The sequence below is a fragment of the Lutra lutra genome, chromosome 6 (genome assembly GCF_902655055.1).
Source record: "Lutra lutra chromosome 6, mLutLut1.2, whole genome shotgun sequence".
Classification (NCBI taxonomy): Eukaryota; Metazoa; Chordata; class Mammalia; order Carnivora; family Mustelidae; genus Lutra; species Lutra lutra.
In genome coordinates this window covers 58,889,831-58,904,948 of record NC_062283.1, presented here as the reverse complement: position 1 = coordinate 58,904,948, position 15,118 = coordinate 58,889,831, and the positions used below count along the sequence as shown (strand labels likewise).

At 38.6% G+C, this 15,118-nt stretch overlaps 1 protein-coding gene across 2 annotated transcripts in view; it reads right to left on the bottom strand.

Annotated features, from left to right (window-relative positions):
• The window catches only part of ADGRF1 (adhesion G protein-coupled receptor F1), a 109,302-nt gene that overhangs the window by 59,118 nt on the left and 35,066 nt on the right, over positions 1 to 15,118 (bottom strand). Inside the window, exon 4 of one of the 2 annotated variants that reach the window (XM_047735078.1) lies at positions 6,578 to 6,634. The exons of the other annotated variant lie outside the window; for it this stretch is intronic. The gene's annotated coding sequence lies outside the window, so the exon portion shown is untranslated. The remainder of the gene's footprint in view (positions 1 to 6,577; positions 6,635 to 15,118) is intronic. 2 annotated transcript variants of the gene reach the window in all.

Below are 15,118 nucleotides of genomic sequence, written 5' to 3'. Positions count from 1 at the left end.
GGTCAACTAATCTTCAACAAAGCAGGAAAGAATGTCTAGTGGAAAAAAAAACAGTCTCTTCAACACACAGTGTTGGGAAAATTGGACAGCCACATGCAGAAGAATGCAACTGGACCATTTCCTTACACCACACACAAAAATAGACTCAATGTATGGATGAAAGACCTCAATGTAAGACAGGAATCCATCAAAATCCTTGAGGAGAACACAGGCAGCAACCTCTTCAACCTCAGCTGCAGCAACTTCTTCCTAGAAACATCACCAAAGGCAAGGGAAGCAAGGGCAAAAATGAACTCTTGGGACTTCATCAAGATCAAAAGCTTTTGCACAGGAAAGGAAACATTCGCAAAACCAAAAGACAACTGACAGAATGGGAGAAGATATTCACAAATGACATATCAGATAAAGGGTTAGCATCCAAAATCTATAAAGAACTTATCAAACTCAACACCCAAAGAACAAATAATCCAATCAAGAAATGGGCAGAGGACACGAACAGACATTTCTACAAAGAAGACATCCAGATGGCCAACAGACACATGAAAGAGTGCTCAATATCACTCAGTGTCAGGGAAATACAAATCAAAACCACAATGAGATACCACCTCACACAAGTCAGAATGCCTAAAATTAACAAATCAGGAAATGACAGATGTTAGAGAAGATGCAGAGAAAGGGGAACCCTTCTACACTGCTGGTGGGAATAAAAGTTGGGTGCAGCCACTCTGGAAAACAGCATGGAGTTTCCTCAGAAAGTTGAAGATAGAGCTACCCTACAACCCACCAGTCGCACTACTGGGTATTTACCCTAAATATACAAACGTAGTGATCCGAAGGGGCACATGCACCCGAATGTTTATAGCAGCAATGTCCACAATAGCCAAACTATGGAAAGAACCCAGATGTCCATGAACTGATGAGTGGATAAAGAAGATGTCATATATATATATATATATATATATATATATATATATATATGACGGAATACTATGCAGCCATCAAAAGAAATGAAATCATGCCATTGCAACAATGTGGATGGAACATATGCTGAGCAAAATAAGTCAATCAGAGAAAGACAATTGTCATATGATCTCCCTGATATGAGGAATTTGAGAGGCAGAGCAGGGGGTTTGAGAAGTAGGGAAGGAAAAAATGAAACAAGATGGGACTGGGAGGGAGACAAACCATAAGAGACTCATAATCTCACAAAACAAACAGGATTGCTGAGGAAAGGGGTGGTGTGGTTGGGTTATGGACATTGAGGAGGGTATGTGATATGGTGAGTGCTATGAAGTGTGTAAGCCTGATGATTCACAGACCTGTACCCCTGGGGCAAATAATACATTATATGTTAATAAAAATATATTTAAAAAAAACGCTTTTGGATGAAGTTTTTTCTTTTTCCTCTTCTCCAGCTTTATTGACAAATATCGTTGTGTCAGATTAAAGTGTACAGTGTGATGACTTGATATATATGTATATTGTGAAATGATCACCACAAAATAATTTGATTTAACTAACTCAACTTGAGAACTTTTTGAGAGGACTGAGGGAACTGGAGAAAGTTTACTCGGTTTAATTACTGAGGAACTTTATGGAGTTACATACTAGCAATTCCTACCCTCAGGGGACATACAAATTAATAAAGGACATGGACAAATAAACAATAATATTGTAACCATCACACCCATCATAATAGGAATTTGGGTGTAATAGGGCTGATGGGTGATGAGCAGACTCATCCAGGTCATTTCATTAACCTCACAATGAGCTCACCCTAGATCATACAAAACTGAATTTGGGGGATCTCATTTATGTTGTTACAGCTGGGTTTTCCATAAAATTAGTATAATATCTAAGTGTTAGATCAGCAGGTGCCCAAAGAAGTACTGAGCACCCAACCCATGTCTGAGCACAGAAAATACATTTAGATTTCACCCATTCTGCCAATCAAATCCTCTCCACATTTCTTCCCAGAACTCTTGTCTCTCCTATTCTGCCATGAGAAGCAGATAGTGCAGGGGTTAAGAATAGGGGCTCAGGGGGACAACTGCTGGTTTTGAAGCCAATTCCACCTCATTGGCTAACAATGCTAAATAAGGCTTATGCCCTAAACTCATCCATAAAGCTACCTCAATTCATGCCTCCCTGAGGGTTATTGTGCAGATTAAATGGGACAATGTATGTAGAGTGCATACATACATTGTATGTACTGTATGCATTTATACTGGAATAAATGGAATAAATGCTTTAATAAATGGAATAAATGCTTTAAAAAAAAATGAGGCTTCCTCAAATGAATGTCCATTTCCTCCTTCTCCATATCATCAAGTCCTACAGATAATTAAATCTCTTTTCCATGTCTACTTTCTCCCCTGGCTATTCTGGCTCTTAATGGGAATGACTTCCCTTAAATAATCAACACCACACACTTAAGCCTTGGGTAATAGGCTTATTAGATTCTGGCAATTCCCACAAAGGAGTTGGGATGCATGAGGGGCAAACAGACAAGCATTATTTCCAGAGTGCTGCTCATGTTGGTTCAGGTTGGCCAGGTTGCCAGAGCATTCCCAAGAGGGGACCAGTGGAGACAAAAGACTGCATTTCTACCTTACCCTCCTTTTCCTTCAATCTACTTGCTAGCCATATATCCCAAAGTAAGGCCAGGTTTGGTCGCTTACCTATAAAATGGACAGGATCTCATTTCCCCTAGCTGAAATCAGAAAGCTGAACCATATCCTAATTGTAAGGCCTCTTTCACCTCTGATCTGAGATTGTCCTGGCACATGTGCACTGGATCTGGGAGGGTACATCAACCCAAAGCCAGGTGACCTGTACCTCTGGCCTCTCTAGAGGCCTCCATACCCTCTGAGTGAACAGGACATGTTGTTCTTACTTCCCTCCACTCCCTCCAAAACCTGGAATCTCTCTTCAGTCAGGCCATGAGCCAACAGCTACTAGAACCCAGGCTGCCAGCAGGGCCATGCCCAGGGCTCACTGATGTAAACACTGATGAGAAATGATTGAAGTTTGGCTCTGCTTGTCCCTTTCTGTTCTATCTTCAGCCAAAGGCCTGCAGGCTTTCATCTGCTGAGCTGGGCAGTATTAAACAAAAACATTATTCTTCCTTCCTGCCTCAACGGCCACCCCTCCTCCTGGCTGCTGTCTCAAAGGAAATAACCAACAAGGACCGGACAGTCCCTGCCATTTAGCCTCTTGTAAATGGGGTGGATTCTGGAGAGAAAGCTAGCTTCTCTAATTCTCTTTCTTTAATACTGATCTGGTGACTAACCTCAAGGAAGAATGACAAACAGAAGAGGGGACTGGGGACTTCTTTTGGCTGGAGAAGGAGGTGATTTATGATCGAAGAGTTCTGATCCATTCTGTAACCAGGCAAGACCTATCTGCCTTTAGATCTTCCTTAGACATTGCAGGAGAAGGTCCCTGGTGAGAGTGGCCAGGAGCCCAATGCCAATGTTGTACCTCACACACACAGTGGGCAGGCTGCTGTCTGTGGAGGCCATTATCAGAGCACTGCATACAGCTATGTAGATTGTGTCTTCCCAAGGGCACCTGGCACAGTCAGGGCTGAAACTCAGCCTTGTCTTCACTTGCCAAATCATGTGCTACATCTGCCCAGACAGGCTGCCTTTTCTTTTTCTTTTTTTTTTTTTAAGATTATTTATTTATTTATTTGACAGAGAGAGATCACAAGTAGATGGAGAGGCAGGCAGAGAGAGAGAGGGAAGCAGGATCTCTGCCGAGCAGAGAACCCGATGCGGGACTCGATCCCAGGACCCTGAGATCATGACCTGAGCCGAAGGCAGCGGCTTAACCCACTGAGCCACCCAGGCGCCCGCAGGCTGCCTTTTCTGATTGTCACACAGACTCTGTAAAGGCTAGCATTGGTCTTATGTCCACTCAGTGTGTCTGTGCCTCTCATCAGACAAGCTGGGTAGAGGTGTGGATAGAAGATCCATAGCATCTTATCAGCTGACTGTTCTCTCATCTCCCTGTCTCCCTATACTATGACTTTCTTCTCCCTCTCCTCCTCCTACCTGTCCCACTCTCTCCTCCTCCTCTCCTCCTTCTTCTTCCTTGTCTTTGTCTTCTTCCTTTTCTTCCTCCTCCCTCTCCTCCTTCTCCTCTTTCCCCTCTCCTCCTCCTTCTCCTCTTCTTCTTCCCTTCTTCTTCTCCTCTTCCTCCTCCTCCCTTCTCTTCTTCCTCCTCCACCTCCTCTTCCTCTTCCTTTTTCTTCTTCTCCCCACTTCCTCCTCCTCCTCCTTCTCTTCTTCTCCTCTTTCTCCTTCTCCCCCTTCTTCTTCTTTTTCCTCCATTCCCTCCCTCTTCTCCAGTCATTTTCCTTTTCGTCCTCCCCATCCCTTCCTTTTTACTCTCTCCAGTTCTCCTTCTCCTTGTTACCAATCTATTGTCACATGCTGAACGACCAGATCCTTTATAAATACTCAGAAACACTCTGGAAGGAGGGAGACAGGTATGACTGAAACAGAGCCACAGGAATGAAAGTCTTTGTATTCAGAACACAACCTTGTTTCTTTTTAATTTATGGCCTTGGGCTTAATCACAGATCGTTCTGGGAGATGGCAAAAAATATCAGGAGGGTAGATTTAAGAAAGTTGACCAGAAGGAACTTAAGGAGGTTATTTAGCTCTGCCCTACAGAAATTGGCAGACACAAATGGGAAGAGCTAGTATACCTGATTTCTATTTTCCTTTCTAGTTGTGCTATGGTAAGCAGAATAATGTCCTTCTTTCACTCTGGACATATCCATGCCCTAATCCCCAGAACCTGTAAATAGACTACCTTAGGTGACCAAAGAAACTCTGCAAACATAACTTTGCAGTTGACCTTAAAATAGGGAAAGCATCCTGGATTATGAAGGTGGGTCCAATCAAATCGCATAAACCCTTAAAAGCAGAGAATTTTCTCCAGCTAGAAGCAGAAGAGATATGTAACAGAAGAGAAAGCAAGACAGATGCAGGAGAAGGGCAAGAGGGAGAGATTTGAAGGGAAAGGGGCTGAAACAACACTGTTAAATCTGAGATGTGGGGACTCAAATGTAAGGACTATAGGGGGCCTCTAGGAGATGGTGGAAAGCATGAGAAGGGATTGTGCAGCCATTAGGAACAAAGACCATCCCCTGGCTGACAGCCAGCAAGGAAATGTAAACCTCAGTCCTACAACCACGAGGAACTCAATTCTGGCAACAACCTAAACGAGTTTGGAAGTAAATTCTTACCCAAAGCCTCCATTAAGGAATATGGCCCTGTCAACACCTTGTATTTAACCCAGTAAGACCCATATCAGACTTTAACCTATAGAATTGTGAGATAATGAGTGTTAAATCATTAGATCTGTGGTAATTTGTTTTAGCAGCAATAGAAAAAAACTGCCAAAGACCTTTGAGAAAGTCAAATAATCTCCATTACTTCAATTTTTTTCTTCTAGAAAATAGTATTCTGGTTATTATTGCTGTTCATCCAATTACCCCAAAACTTCAAGGCATTAAAAAAAAAACAAGCAATTATTTTACTCATGCATTTGTGAGCAAGTATTTCAGAAATAGTGCAGCCGAGTAATTCTGAGTAATTTCTCAGTCACTTGCAATTAGATATTATTATCTAGGGCTGAAAGTTCTATCAGAAGGCTTGTCTGGACTGGATAACCAAAAATGCTGACTTCCCTGGCTCACATTTAATACTGGCTGTTGGCTGGGAACCTGGCTATGATGGTTGACTGGAGTGTCTACTTGTGGCTTCCCAGTATGGTGGACTCAGAGTAGATGGAGCAAGCATCCTAAGATAGACAGGCAGAAGATTCACAGCCTTTTCAGACTTTGCCTCAAAAGTCATGTGTCTTAGTCAGCTTGGGCTTCTATTAAAAAAGTACCATAGACTTAAAAAAAAAAAAAAAGTACCATAGACTTGATGGCTTAAACACAGAAGTTTATTTCTTAGAGTTCTATGATCTGGGAAGTCCAAGATCAAGGTGTTGCCCAATCTGGTTCTTGGTGAGAACACACTTCCTGGTTTGCAGATGGATACTTTTTTTCCCACTGTATCCTCACCTGGTAGAAAGAGAAAGGAAGCAAGCATCTCCAGTGTCTCTTCAAGTGAAGCTCATGAGAGCTTCACCTTCATGACCTAATTACCTCTAAAGGCTCCATCTTCAAGTACCATCTCATTGGGGCTTAGAGTTTTAACATATGGATGGGGAGGGATACAACATTCAGTCTATAGCATTACACAGCTAAAAATTCTGGATGATATACATAACACAAACATAAATAGGCCCTGACAGGTAAAGAGAAGAAGGCAGACACACTAGGGACTTCCGGACCCAAAACATGACATGTTGGTGAGTCTCTTGTGCTTTCTTTTTGTTTCATATATCCCAGACATGGAGCTAAAGAAGCTGACAATCCAGGAATGATAACAGATGCAATCACAAAAAGCCCCAAGGAAAGCCCCAGGAAAAGGGCAAACTAGCAAGGCAGAAAACCTTTAAACAATAATCATTCTGTTGCAGGCAAATACAACAGAAAATCTGGTCTTACCTCAAATCCATGTCAGCAAAGACAGAATGGGGAGCCTAGTCTTCCACTGTCACCAGGCTGGAATGAGGCACCGAAGACCTCCTGTCAAGGTAGTGTCCGAGAAAGCTGACAGTAGGGAACTGGGACATTCCTGCCAGGTAGTATAAGTCCTGTTCCCTCTCCCACTAGTGTCAGTAGAGACACATAGGTAGTGTGGCAGTAATGAGGCATTGTTTACCTTCTCTTGTAGGGGGATGTCAGAGGAAGTATAATGTAGAGTCGGGACATTCCACCAGTGCCCCACTGTAATGAGACCACCCCGCTCCATGGTGTTGGTAGAGGCCACATTGGAAGCAGGAACAAGGCAATCCTACCCTTGTCAGCAATGGAGGTTTCAGTGGTAGCTTAATGTGGAGCCGGAATAACAGGAACCCCCTACTTGAGTGTCAGCAAGAACCAAGTGGGGAACCTGGACTTCTACTCCAGGGCAATAATGACAAGCTCTTCTTTTCTGCTAGAATAGTGTCAGAAAAGGGCAGTTAAAACAGAAGGTTTAAATAAGTTCTGTTGTCTCTTAATATAATGCTCAAAATGTTCAGGTTTCAGTAGTAAATTATTTGTCATACCAGGAATTGGGGAGATCACAAAGTAAATTTAAAAAACCAATCAAAAGATGCCAACATTGAGATGACAGAAATGTTAGAATTATCTGACAAATATTTTAGAGGAGCTATAATAATGTTTCCATGAGCAATTATAAACATGCTTAAAATAAATGAAAAAGTTAAAAGTCTCAGCAAAATACTAGAAGATATAAAGAAGGAGCAAATGGAAATCTTAGAATGGAAAAGTCAAATAACCAAAATAAAAACCCAATGTATAAGATAAATAATTACTAGGGAGGGACTACATAACACTACTGTATGAAATACAGGAAAAGTTGTTAAGAGAATAAACCCTAAGAGTTCTCATCATGAATAAATTTTTTTTCCTTTTTCTCTTTTTTCTTTTTATTGTACCTATATAAGAAAATGGATGCCAGGTGAATTTTTTGAGGTAATTGTTTCACAATACATGTAAACCAAACTATCATGCTGTATGCCTTAAACTTATACAGTGATGTATATCCATTATTTTTAATAAGACTGGGGGGAAAAACTCCAGGTATGAGTTTGACAGTAAAATAGAAGGCACAGAGGAAAGAATCAATGAATTTGAAAATAGAACAATAGAAATTTTCTGATCTGAACAGCAGAGAGAAAATTGACTTGAAAAACAATGAACAGAGCCTCAGGAACCTGCGGGATTATAACAAAAGATTTAATATTTACTGAAGTTGTCGAAGTCCCAGAAGGAGAGGAGAAAGCAGGCAGGACTGAAAAAGTACTTAATTAATGACAGAAAACTTTCCAAATTTGACAAATCATATAAATTTATAATTTAAAGAAGTTGAGGGGCACCTGGGTGGCTCAGTCAGTTAAACGTCTGCCTTCAGCTCAGTCATGATCCCAGGGTCCAGGGATTGAGCCCCTCAGCGGGCTCCCTGCTAGGTGGGAAGCCTGCTGCTTCCTCACCCACTCCCCCTGCTTGTGTTCCCTCTGTCACTGTATCTCTCTCTGTCAAATAAATAAAATCTTAAAAAAAAAAATAAAAGAAGCTGAGCAAATCTTAAACAGGGTAAGTCCAGAGAAGTCCACACCAAGGCACATCAATTTCAAATATCTGAAAATTAAAGACATAGGAAAAATCTTAAAAGCAGTTAGAGAAAAATATTTTACCTGTAGTGAAAAACAATTAAATGACAATTGACTTCTCATCAGAGACCATGAGAGTAGAAGGAAACATTTTTTAAGTATTGAAAGAAAAGAATTCTATATCCAAGAAAATTATCCTTCAAGAATGAAGAGTAAATCGAGACATTCTCAGATGAAAGAAAACTAAGAAAATTTATCAATAGCAGTCTACCCTAAAAGAATGGCTAAAAGAAATTCTCTAAAGAGAAAGAAAACAATCAAAGAAGGAACTTTGAAGCATTAAAGGGGAAGAAAAAGTATGGTAAGCAAAAATATGCATAAATACAATAGACTTTTCTTCTTTTGAGTTTTCTAAACTGTATTTTAATGTTGAAACAAAAATTATACTGTTATTTAATGCATTTCTAAATGTATATAGAGGAAATATTTGAGATAATTATAAATGGCAACGGGTAAAGAGACATAAAAAGCAGTAGATCGGGATGCCTGGGTGGCTCAGTTGGTTAAGCAACTGCCTTCAGCTCAGGTCATGATCCCGGCGCCCTGGGATCGAGTCCCACATCGGGCTCCTTGCTCAGCGGGGAGCCTGCTTCTCCCTCAGCCTCTGCCTGCCATTCTGTCTGCCTGTGCTCATTCTCTCTCTCTCTGACAAATAAATAAAATCTTAAAAAAAAAAAAAAAGGCAGTAGATCCACACTTTAACTGGTGAAATAATTACAGCAGTAGATATGTTGTACACCTAACACAATCACTAAAAAAGCTCTACAAAGAAACACCATAAAAAATTAAAAATAGAATTATAAAAATATTCAAGTAACACAAAGGAAGACAAAAAAAAAAAGAAAACAGAGAAATGATGAGGCAGAGAAAACACATAAAACCAAAAATAAAATGGTAGGTTTGAACCCTAACATATCAATATATTAACTTAAATAAAAATGGTCTGAAAACAGCAAATAAAAAACAGAGATTGGTAGAATGTAGTAACAATCAGGACCCAACTATGTGCTATCTATAGAAAACTGACTTCAAAATATAATTGTATAGGCAGGTTGAAAGTAAAAGAATGTATATTATAGAAATATTAAGCAAAAAAAAAGCAGGAGTGTCTACATTAATATTAGATAAAGTAAAATTCAGAGAAAATAAATTATCAGGGGCAGAGGAGAGCATTACAAGATGATAAAAGGTTAATCCGCCCAGAAAACAGCAATCTCAAATGCATAGGAACCAAAGAACAGAACTGCAAAGTAGGTGAAGCAAGAACTGAAGGGAGAAATGGACAAATCCACAATTAATTGGAGATTTCAACATCTTTTGCTTAGCAACTGATAAGACAACTGGTTAAAAAAACAACAGGGATACAGAACTCAACACTATCAACCAACAGGATGTAATCAAAATTTATAGAGCACTCCATTCCACAACAGTAAGATATATATTTTTAGATGCCCATAGAGCATACACAAAAGTAACCCATATCCTGAACAATAGGGCAAACCTCAAAAAATTCAGAATAATGGAAATCATACAAAAAATGGTCTCCAACCAGAGTGTAATCAAACTAGAAACCAATAACAGAAAAATTATAAGAAAATCTCCAAACTTCTGGTAACCCAACAATATATCTTGAAACAATCCATGGTTCAAAGAGGGAGTTATTAGGGGAATAAAAGAATATATTAAACTGAATGAAAAGAATACATTAAACTGAATAACATGTCAAAACTTGTGGGACAGAGTGAAAGCAGTGCGGAGATTTTTAGAGGAGTAAATGCATACCTCAGAAAAGTGGAAAAATCACAAATGGATATTCTAAGCTCCCATCTCAACAATCTAGGAAAAGAAAAGCAAAACAAACCAAAGCAATTGTAAGGAGGGAAATAATAAAGATAAGAGCATAAGTCAATGGAACTAGAAACAGAAAAATAATAATGTCAATGAAATAAAAATCTGGTTCTCTGATAAGATTTAGAAAACAAGCACACCTGCAGGAAGACTGATTTAAAAAATAAAAGAAGACACAAATTACCAGGAAATCACCACAAATTACTAGGAATGAAGCAGGGGATATCATTGCAGATATTAAAAGAATAATAAAAGTAATAAAAGAATAATGATATAACACTACAAACAACACTATACACATAAAGTTGACAACTTAGAAGAAATGGACCATTTCTCAAAAATCATCAGTACTCACCCAGTTTGAAACAGACAATTCAAATAACTATTAAGAGAATTGGAAAAAACTATAAACTATCCCCCACTACCACCAAAAAATGTCTCCAGATCTAGATTATCTCACTGGAGAATTCTGCTAAATATTTAAAGAAGAATTAAGATAAATTCTACACAGTCTCTTCCAAGAAATGGAAGAGGAGTGAACACTTCTTAATTTGTTTAATAGAGATAGCATTACACAGATAGCACAACCAGACAAACACAGAATTTAAAAAATAAGTATAGACCAATATCCCTGATGAATATAGACAAAAATCCTTAACAAAATATTAGCAAATAAAATTTAACAGTATTTAGGGCACCTGAGTGGCTCAGTGGGTTAAAGCCTCTGCCTTCAGCTCAGGTCATGAATCCTAGGGTCCTGGGATCGAGCCCCACATCAGGCTCTTTGCTCATCAGGGAGCTTGCTTCCTTCTCTCTCTCTCTCTGCCTGCCTCTCTGCCTACTTGTGATGTCTGTCAAATAAATAAATAAAATCTTAAAAAAAAATTAACAGTATATAAAATAAGTTATATACCATGATCAAGTGAAGCTTATACCAAAAATGCAAGACTAGTTCAATATTGAAAAATCAATGTAACCTACTATATTAACAAGTGAACAAAGAAAAATCAAATGGTCATATCAATGGATGCAGAAAAACATTAAAATTCAACATCTATTCATGATAAAAAAAATCTTAGAAAATTAGAAATAAAGAGGAATTTCCTCAGTTTGGTAAAGAACATCTACAAAATGCCTACAGCTAACATTAGGCTTAATAGGGAAAAACTGTGCTTTCATCCTAAGATCAGAAACAGGACAAGGATATCCACTCTCATCACTCTTGCTAGCATTGATGCTGGAAGTTCTAGCCAATGTAAAAAGACAATAAAGTAAATAAAAGGTATACAGACCAGAAATTAAGAAACAAAGCTGTCCCTATTTGTAGATAATATGATTTCCTACACAGAAAAGCCCAAGGAAGCTAAAATACACACAAGCACACACATACACACAAAAACACACAAATTTGCAAATTTGCAGAATCCCTAAGTAAAATCAACTGTATTTCTATATACTAGCAATCCCATTCTCGGGCATTTGTGGAAACTTGTGTTCACACAAAAAGCTGTACATTAATGTTCACAGCAGCTTTATTCATAAGAGCCCCAGACTGGAAACATCTCAGATGTCCTTCAACAGCTGAATAGTTAAACCAACTGTGTTGCATGTTACCATGAAATACTCAGCAAAGAAATAAGCCAGAATGTTAATACCTGCAACATCCTCTGAGTGAATTTCCAGAGAATTATGCTGAGGAAAAAAAATAAAAAAGCCAATCCTAAAAGATTATATACCATATAATTCTATTTATATAACATCCTTGAAACGTCACAATTATAGAAATGGAGAACAGATGAGTGGTTTTCAGGGCTTAAGAAGGGCGTGTGGATGGGAAGGAAATAGATGTGACTATAAAAGGCAACATTAGTGATCTTTGTGGTGATAGAAATGTCCTGTATCTTGACTGTATCAATGTCAGTATCTATATTGAACTGTGATACTGAACTTCAGTTTTGCAATTTGTTTGCAGTTTTCATTAGGAGTAACAGTATACTGGAACTCTCTACTGTTTCCTGTACTACGTAATTCTACAATTATATCAAAATAAAAAGGTCAATTTAAAAAAATCAAATGTACACATCATGCAGCAGTGCAAAGTAAATAGAGAATCTGCTAAGAAAGCAAACAAATCAAAGTCACACAAACTGAGTTCTGTGGGTTCCAAATGAGTCATAACACCATTCTACATTCAGGCACAGGGGAATTAGACTCCACCTACTGATGAGGGCATAACAAGATCACATTATAGAAAGGCATAGGGAATGGGAGGCCATCTTTGGAAAACACAATCCAAGAATGCTCTTTACCACCATTTTCTCTGGAAAAGGGCTGGAGAATAAATGAGCAAATACTTTTGCCCTATTTTTATTATATCCCTTCTCTTTCAAAACTGTTCTCCAGCTCCCTTTACTTACATCTCTACCTTCTTGGACTGTTTTTTCAAAAACTTCCTGATGTTGAGATGGTTGGCTGGAGTATTCTGAATGTTACTTCTGGGATTTAAGAACATATACAAATAGGTACTAATGGTAGGTCTAAATTTGCTCAAAAAGTGTTTTTCTGAAAAGGTAAACTGTGTTTTGTAAATCAAGTTATCCCTTAAAGTCCTTTAGGAGACTGTATTATCGAAAAGATTTTATAATCAACTTTAAAAAGTGCTTTCATACATCCTCCCTGAACTTATGTGTTAAATTGCCCTGAATTAATCAATTTTACAAAAAACAAAGTATATCCTTTGTGTGTTTGGCAAAAATTTGCCCCTACTTTCTTTAGGATAAGGGACCATGTGATTCCTGTTTCCAACTCTAAGGGTCCCTCCATCTTTGTGTTCTCCATAATAATATGAATTGTTTTTCCAATGGCAATGAAGAATTTGGGCAAATCCATTCCAAGTTCTTCCCTGAGTTTTATCTGCTGGGTTTACCATAATCGGGGGGTGGGGGGTGGGGTGGTGGTGACCGTTTCATATTCTATTAGCTGTTGATTAAATAAATAAGATCCTAAATAAAGTGAAGGAAGAAAGTATGTTCTGCTTAAATCATGCAATTTGTTCAATCTACAAGATAAACCAAAGTCCTAAATATGATCTATTGCTTAAAATAAGGTAGAGCTGAATCTCTACCAATGATTTCATGAACGAGAAAGTTTCCTGACTCTCCAACACTTATAGTTAAAGATTAGGTTTTAATTGCAATTATCCTTAAGAGATAAACTAACTAGCTTGAATTCACACTAATGAATGACTACTCACGGCTCACGGATTATTTTCTGATATTTTTTGGAATTGGGCTCTAATATGTAGATGGCATAGGGAGAGATTAAATGGTAGACTAGGTGAAGGGCTATTGTGATCCAAAAGAGAAAAGTACATCACACAGAGGGTTAAGAACTATTGCAAGGGGCAGCCACAGACTTACACAGAAACATCACAATTTCCCCTTTAATTGGTTCTAGGTGTCATAACATGGGGACAGGAGCACATGACTCATCAATTTACTGGGCCTATTTCTTTCTTTGAAATTTTTCACTTCTACTATATACAGACTCTTTAGGTTGGCAGCTAAATATTTAGAGACACAGAACATTTGAGCTGGAAAGCACTTATGAGATAAGCATGTCCTATGCCATCTGACTCTGGAAATCCTCCATTTCACATAGACAGCAGTTGAAAACATTAGGAAAGCTTCCCAAAAGAACGAACTCAGGGGTCACACTGGTTTTCCTAAAGGTAGTTGAAAGGTTCTCCTGTGAAAGGGGTATTAGGTTTGTTCTCTCTAAACTTAGAAGATCGGAGTGCAAAAGCTTACCAGAGGTCAGAGCATCCCAATGGTAGGAAGCAGTTCTGTTATTATATGTGCTCGCCTATGGGCAGAGCAGCACTTAGCCTGGATGCTCTCCCTGGATTTCAGCTCTCAAAGAGTTGAAGGATTTGATAACTTGGGGTTTTCTTTGTATCCAGGGATTCTAGAGCTGTGTTATCCAATAGGACAGTCTCCAGCTACAGAGCACTTGAAATGTGGCTAGTCCAGAAAGTAAAATACACCCCAGATTTCAAAGCCTTAGTACTAAATAATTGTAAAATATCTCATGCTTTTTATATTGATTATGTGTTGAATTGAAATGATAGTATTTTAAGTCAATTGGGCTAAAGTATGTTATTAAAATTAAGTTTACCTCTTTCTTTTTATTCTTTGACTCCTAGAAAGTTTTAAATTACATATGTAACTATGGGGCTAACATTATATTTCTACTAGAAGCACTGTTCTAGCTAACTTGAAGCTTTTTCCCAACTCAAGGCCTCCTACTTTCCTAAAATTGCATACCTTCAAGCCAGCTGTGACATGACCCTTTCCCATCTGATGCCTTGAAATTTACCTAAGACCCATCTTTGGGGTAAAAACACTGGCACAGTATAACATGGTTTCAAGAACATACTTACTTTGACTTTTCAGTATGAATGGGAAAGACAGAGATTCTCTAACCCTCCTCCAATTACTTATTAACACAGATTATTTTATAAGATTGGAATATTGGTATCTGATCTTGAAAACAGCATCTGGCTCCAGTAGAATTTCAGAGGTGATGCACTTGAGAGAATGAAACAAACTGACACCTATATAGTCAGGGAGAATGAAAACTAGTGATGTAAGAATCACGGCAGAATGATACAACCGGGTCTTTATGCTGGATGGTTGTAGAAGGATGAAAGTTTCAAGGGAGAGGAAGACTCAGGATGTCTGGCTGGTACTAGAGGCCAGTGGTTAGCAAGGATTCTCAGACAAGCATAGGGGCTTGTCTGTTAACAAAGATGTCTAACCACTGTTAGCAAAGATGTCTATACAAAGACATCACAAAAACCCTTTGATAAAAATCCACTGCTGGGCAGGAATCCTTCCACTAAATGGTATATGTAGAGTCTCAGTTTCTTCTTTTATAAATGAACCCAGAGGTTGTTGTA